Source organism: Sander vitreus, chromosome 4 (genome assembly GCF_031162955.1).
Source record: "Sander vitreus isolate 19-12246 chromosome 4, sanVit1, whole genome shotgun sequence".
In the NCBI taxonomy this organism is placed as follows: Eukaryota; Metazoa; Chordata; class Actinopteri; order Perciformes; family Percidae; genus Sander; species Sander vitreus.
Genome location: NC_135858.1, coordinates 17,783,476 through 17,790,536, shown reverse-complemented (window position 1 = coordinate 17,790,536; position 7,061 = coordinate 17,783,476). Strand labels below are relative to the sequence as shown.

At 38.2% G+C, this 7,061-nt stretch overlaps 1 long non-coding RNA gene across 1 annotated transcript; it reads left to right on the top strand.

Annotated features, from left to right (window-relative positions):
* The first annotated feature begins 1,787 nt into the window (after window positions 1-1,787).
* On the top strand, window positions 1,788-6,696 carry LOC144516269 (uncharacterized). Its single transcript, XR_013501827.1, has 3 exons — window positions 1,788-2,148; window positions 5,757-5,941; window positions 6,353-6,696. It is a non-coding gene; the product is annotated as an uncharacterized LOC144516269 (long non-coding RNA).
* Window positions 6,697-7,061: the final 365 nt, after the last annotated feature.

Here is a 7,061-nt window from a genome sequence, read left to right as displayed (position 1 = left end):
AGGAGGCTGCTTTCTTTGAAATTCTACTCTCACTTAGCCCCCTCCACTCCCAACAAATTCTCTGTGCACACGGCTCTCTACATTGCCATAGAAACCTTCCTTTGAATCACAACAGAAACCTCATTTCCTATTCCTGACAAAGAGTCCTCATTGCCTGTAGAGACCGCCTGCATCAGCCATTTCCAAGGCCCACCTTCTGCTGGTAGGTCTACCAGCAACTGCAGCCAGGCTGTGTAGCCTACCCCTCCAGCTCCATATAAGCACATTTCCACCTTTTTTTCTTCCTTAAGCCTAACAGTTTCCCCATTCTCTATTGCACTTTTTGCGTCACAACTCATAATCTCTTGCCATTTTAGTCCTTTTCATTCTTTTCATTCAGGCTTTTTACATTCTTGTTTATTGTAATGTTGTATATGTATTCTGTATTTATGTCCTTGACTGTAGCAGTACTTTGTTTTGTTTATTCCCTTTTTAAGATGGTTATTGTTTACTGTATGCACCTAATACACCAAGGCAAATTCCTTGCAGGTGTAAACTTGCTTGGCAATAAATCTGATTCTGATTGTATACATGTTGCAGGCTGGTGAGATTGTTGCATTTAATGAAACTCATCCTGATCAAAAAGTAATAATCCAAACACACACCAAACCGCACGGACAAAAACATGCAAGCACAGGTAGCATTTCTCCACATTCATCTGGGAACTACATGCTTGTCTGTAGCCTATTCCTCGGTTCCTTGTTAAACTGTTACACCTTATCAACTGTAACGGCCCATATCCTGTTATGCCAATCATAGTGGTTCCTTTAAAAACTAATGCTGGAGTCTCACTTTATCTCAAGCCACTAGCCATTTATTATGTATTGTAAAGTTCTTGTCAACTTCCATCTCACCAGTTAAATGCTCTCCACTTCCTGTCCCCGTGCAGTCTTGTTCTGCTTTGGGAACAAACTGTGTTAGCACTTATAAAATGCCTTGTTCCCTTTATCTCAGACAAGACTGTTATCTGGATGCAGAAAATAACCCTGTCCTCTTTTTTGTTTATCTGGGAATTTTGCCAGGTATTTCCCCAGTCAGTCTGCCTGCATCCACAAAGCTCCCTCCCCTAGACGAACACCCCCCTCCCCCCACACTCTCCCACCCACATACAACCCTTCCATGAATGTTGCTTAGCAACATGAGACCCGGTGCATTTTCTAGCCAATCAAATTACTGAACATATTTCCGAACACTGTTAAGGAAAGAGGATATCACTTTTTTTTCTATCAAGTCCTTCTTCAATTATGGGTTTACACCTTACAGGTAATTGTGGCTATTTCATCTTGCTGCACATACATTGCTTTAGAGAAGCTTTTTTTTATCATTCTTATTTTTAACATATACTAGCAGAGCACCACTAGGTGGCAGCAAGATCAGTTTCTCCGTTACCACACAGGCTGCAAGATTCTTTTTTTTTTTTTACTGCTGTTGCCAAGCAATCCTGACTCTCATGTCTTACCTGTGAAACATTTGTGATTTTTACAGATGCCCCTGACACCATTTTGTCTTTGTTTTCACCATTTTGAAATGCAGCCCATTTGTAAGAAAAACTATATTTTGGTTGCACTATGAAACCTATTTCACTATGAAACCTACCATGCAAAATATGAACCTATTATAAAATATATCATTACAATTCAGATCAATTCTGCGACAAGGAAACTATGTTTCTGCAGGCAGAATGAATGAGATACCCACCCTATTTGCGATCAAGGTTTGGGTTAAATATTAGCCTTGAACGGCTTCAATTGACTTCATCTCATCATGCAGGAGGCAGGAAATGTGCTCTTGAGTGATTAGGCCAGCAGCTCTTGTCTTCCACTTTACCAGCAGTGGAGAGATCCCTGGGCTAATATGTTGTGCAGCTTCCTGTTTTCTTTCTGTACAAACCTCTGAAATATGATAACCAACTGCTTTGAGGTTTCAGACATGATCCAGCTGATCAAGTCCCATTCAAATGTTTCTTTATCGCTGATTTGTTTTTCTTTTTTACACTCTCCAGGTCCCTGTGTTCCTCCCCCTCCTCGATCCCCCTGTGTGCGAGTCCCTCATCTCAGCTTTGGTTGCTGTGCAGATGGCTCTTTGTTGGTGCTTCACAATGGGTCTAAGGTCAGTGTGCCTCATGCCATCAACACACTCAAACTTGTCCACTGCAGCTGTCTCGTGGCTGTATTTGTAGTTTCTCAAAAATGATTCTCTAGCAAGCATCAGGGCTGCTCATGTGTACACGGTTATACTGTGGTCTTGAATTAAGAGGAAGTTGTAAAACCACAGATGTACGCAGAGATAGCCTGGACCTCTTAGGCTGTAAACACGTTAACAGATATCTTGTTTTCAAGTATCTGCACTACATGTAGGCCTTCTTTGATTTCTCCAAAGCTCTAGACACATTTCTTGATTCTTAGGCAAGTCAGTTGAAGACAAGCTTTGGAGCATGAGATATCTCTGAAACAAACCAGACACCAGAATATCAGATCAGCCAGAGAAATAGAAATGCAAATCTACCATCTGTTCTGTGATCCCAAACCAACCCCAATTGTTCATCATTCAAGAGCTAATTTAGTATTTACACATAGCTTAAAACTTAATAGTAATTCAGAGGGTAACAAGAGACTATGTCATTGTGTTAAATAGTAAACAAAGAAACAGGGCAAACTCTCTCAGATAAGTGCAATTCACATAAGTGCAATTATTTATACATACATATTTCTGTGCTAATACATTTATAGACCAAGTATGATGCCAGAAGCATAAAAACATGTTATGTTTTATCTATGTGAGAAATAGTACGTTTTCTCATTGTACACAGTAAAATGTGCTGGGCACCACAAGGTTCAGCAGCAGAGGGCTGGGAGGTCTTCAGGCCAGTTTGCAGCAGGAAGGAGCAGGTAGGCGGAAAGGCGGGAAACTAGAAGGAGGAGGAGCATTTCTTGCAAAGTAGAAGGAATGACTGGAAATTTCCACTTTTCTCTGGCAAGCCAGTTGTAGGGGCGGAGCTATAGAAGGTGAAATAAATAAGGTAGTGCAGTTGAATTTAAGCAGTGCAGAGGAAGAACTTTTTCTACTATTAGGTTTATAAAACCTTAAAGACATTTTAGCTCATTAGGAAATGTAGTATAACAGTGCCCTCTGTTCTTATAACCTTTGATTAATAACAGTCTCTTAATATGTTTTATTTTATATAATACCAAAACAAATGATGCATGAATTTTATCCATTTAATCACTGGCATCTGGGTTTCTATTATGTATCACTGTTTGTGGAATTGACCTCTGGGACAATACATCTCAATCTTAAATCTTGTTCAATTACGCACCCTTGATATACCGTACTGTACGACAATGTTAGAAAATGTCCCAACGTGGATGCAATAAGTTGTTGAATAATTCTTGTATGTTCACTTTTCAATACCTTTTGGATTAGAAATCTTGGTAAATTATACAGCAAACATCAAGAGTAGTATTTTTCAGGTTCTGGTGTGTTTATGTGGCCATAAAATAACCAGGTTATCTGAATGGAAAAAAACAAAAATCATCACAAAAAGCACAAGTTATGCAAGATCTATAAAAGACATTGTAATTTGAAGTGTAAGAAAAATAATAAACTTTAATGATACGGTGATGTAGCACCAACAATAAAAATACAATTCAGCTAAAGATAATACAACAAACATATGAATAGATAGATATGTATGTATCATGACAGATTTTGTGTTGCACTGCAATAGGACACTGAAATATGCTTGTCTTTTGCCACTGCTGCTGCATTTCAACCTATGTTTTGAATACAATTTACAGAATACATGCAGTATCTTGGCTTCTGTAATGTGAGTACATAATACATTTACACATCATATCTGTCATCCATTTGTCCATCTGTTCATCCATATATTCATTTTCTAGCAGTTTTTCTGAGTCAAGGTCGCTGTGGCAACACAGTCAGTAGAGTCTCCCAGGTGACCTTTTTCCCAACAGTTTCTTACAACACCTCCACCAAGTGCTCCCATGCCAGCTGGGAGATGTAGTCCCTGTGGCATGTCCTGAATCTTTTTGCAGTCCTTCTGTGGTGGCCCCCACAGGCAGACCATCCAATGTAGAGTTTGAGGTTTTCAAAGATTTTAGCTAATTGTATTCTCATTATAATTTTGGTCACTACTTACGTGGGGTGAGGGTCAAATTAAAGATGAATAGCCAATAAGCATGATTTATGGTTCAGCTCTCTCTTCAGCACCATGCATATAATGGCTACATTACTGCAGCTGATGCATTTGACCGTTCTAGCCCGATTTGTTAATAATGAGACCCTGAAATATTTGAACTCCTCTACATATGGTTGTTGCTTCTCCCTCACCTGGATCGGATAATACATCTTTTTATAGAGATAATTCTTAGCCTCAGTTTTGGAGGCGGTAGTAGGCTAATCCCCAAGTTACTTTACACTCAGGAGCAGTTGGCTCCTGTGCATCAAAATATGAGCCAGAAACAGCAGAGTTCATAACCCAATGTTAACAGAAAAACACTCTACAGACCTTAGCTGAACCTTGATATCCTGCCCATGATAATCACAAACAGGGAAGGAAACAACACACATACTTGAATAACACCCATTTAGAACTGGCTTGAGATAGTGACAAACACTGCTTTAAATCCGAGTGTACAGAGACCAAAAGACAAAATCCTCAAAGTACTCACAGACTAATCCATGCAACACTGAAGAGACATGTCAACCACAACAGCCCCAACAATATCCAGAGCAGCAGGATTTCAGGAGCTCTTGGCACAGTGCCTCTGAGGAGCTTTGGTTTACATTGTGTGGGTCTCTGTAGACTCAGATACAGTTTTTTGAATTATTGTTTCATGCTGCATATAAATTCATTTTCTGTTTTCTTACTTGACTTGCATTTTCACTTTTGCTGAATATTTTTTATTTATACTGCATTAAATGTTATTGCTCACCTTTATACTAATTTAGTTTTCTATTTTTTTGAATCCTATAACTGGCTGCTGCAGTGACATAATAGTCCCAAAGCGATCATTAATAAATAAATAACATAATACATTTTTAAATGTTGTCTTATGTTCTACTCTGTCTTAAAATGTAAAGAGTTTATGCTGTGACAAGTGATTTTATTTATTTAGTTTTCACTTTTAAGTGGAAACTTTATTGACTCCTTGAATGTAAACTTATTTTTGTTTAATTTAATGTATCCATATATTTGTGTACTTATTTATTAATTTGTTTTGGATTATTATTCTTGCTGATGTTATATTTTGTTTTATGTTTTCTTGGGTCTTTGTGTTATTATTGGGATGTACTGTCATTGTTACTACAATAATTTATATCACAATGTCAAATAAAGTAAAAAATAAAATAAAAAAGAATATTTTACTTCTTGCAGCACCATAAAGACAATTATTCATGAAATGTCATTGTTGTTCCATTAAAAATAGATCTTGCCTGGCCACGTTATTATACATGTACTGTGACTCTTGGCCATATAGTTGTTACTTTAGGAACATCCCTGCCGTTTTCATTTGAAAATGCAGTACAAGCTTCTGGGGGTCTTGTGGCGGCACTACTAGACATGTTGTTATTCCCGTCAATAATGACTGTACTTAATTGTGTTAATTATAGATCAATAACTTTCTCCCTCACTGTGCATTCGACTAAAGAGTGCCACTGAGAAGTCAACTTTATGTTGTCCCTGTACTCTGCAGGACCTGAAACCCACGAGAAAGCCAGCCAGACCATGCAGGACACTGCTGTTCAAAACAAAAGAGCTCAGTTTTCCCCCATCAATTCTTCCAATTATCGGGACCCTTCCCCCGCCTAATCCTGACCTCTGCTCTTTGATGGGCCCCCACTTTGCTCAACCCCTGAGCACTGACATTCCACAAGTCAGGTCAGTCCTTTGTCCTGAAGAATTAAGGTGAAATTAAGGTGGTGTACTTCCCATCTTATATCCTCAGACCTGTTGCAGAAAACAGTTTAACATTCAAAGAAATGTTTCCCCATTCTATGGGAACTGATGCAAAATAGTACACTTTCAAAAGTGTCAATATGAACACAAAGAGGCTTTTCTCTTATTTATTTCTGTGTTTCCGTAACTTTGAATAGTATTAAAAAAAGGTTTTCCAGTTCCTACTTTTGGAAAGTGTGGTAAACACTCAAGTTGTTGGTTTGCAAAAATTGCCACATAAATTGCATCTTTTTCAACTTTTCCTTGACTGCCCTATACTTGCTGCAACAGTTTAGTTCATGTCTTTACCTGAAACAGGCTGCCCATAGATGGATTTTTTTCTTTCTGTTACAGAGTGGTGGCGTATGGAAACATGTTGAGGTAGACAAATAAGAAGAAAAAAAGACAGGAAATGATCTCACAAACACTCCCCCTCTCTCAGATTGTTCCCATTTTCCAGTTACAGAAAAAGAGTGTAATGCCTTCTGCTGCTTTTTAGTCCGCTCCTCTGTTCCTCCTGTGGATCTACTGAGACCATTATGGATGTCTGCTTCAGTGCTCTGCAATCTCCACATGGTCTTCATTTCCTAAATGAAGGGCTATAACACAATGCCAAGATGATTCCTTGTCTTTAAGTGCAGTGACATGATGTCTTTTATTGCTGCTTTGTGTATTAATTTTTAACCACATGATATAAAACCAATGCTGTGTCAATATCATTATCTTTTGTTCGTTCGTGATGAATAGTTTTTTGTCTTTCACATAATATATTAAAAGCTTTCATATTAAAAATAGCAATCTTTTAAATATATGGTAGAACAATACTAGGTGAAAAAACATCCTTATATGAGACAGAAAATAAATCTCAAAGTAACCAGCTACTACACTGACACACAACCTTTTGATCTCTGCATATAATTACAGTCTTTATAATTATATTTCAGCTGAATGTGAGGTGAATGACTAAATAGGGCCTGGAGGCTTCTTTAAATTCAGTGGCTTGAATACTGGCATGGCATGGAGAAGATAAGTGAGGCGGTGTAGGATTATGTCCTAGGAGGCC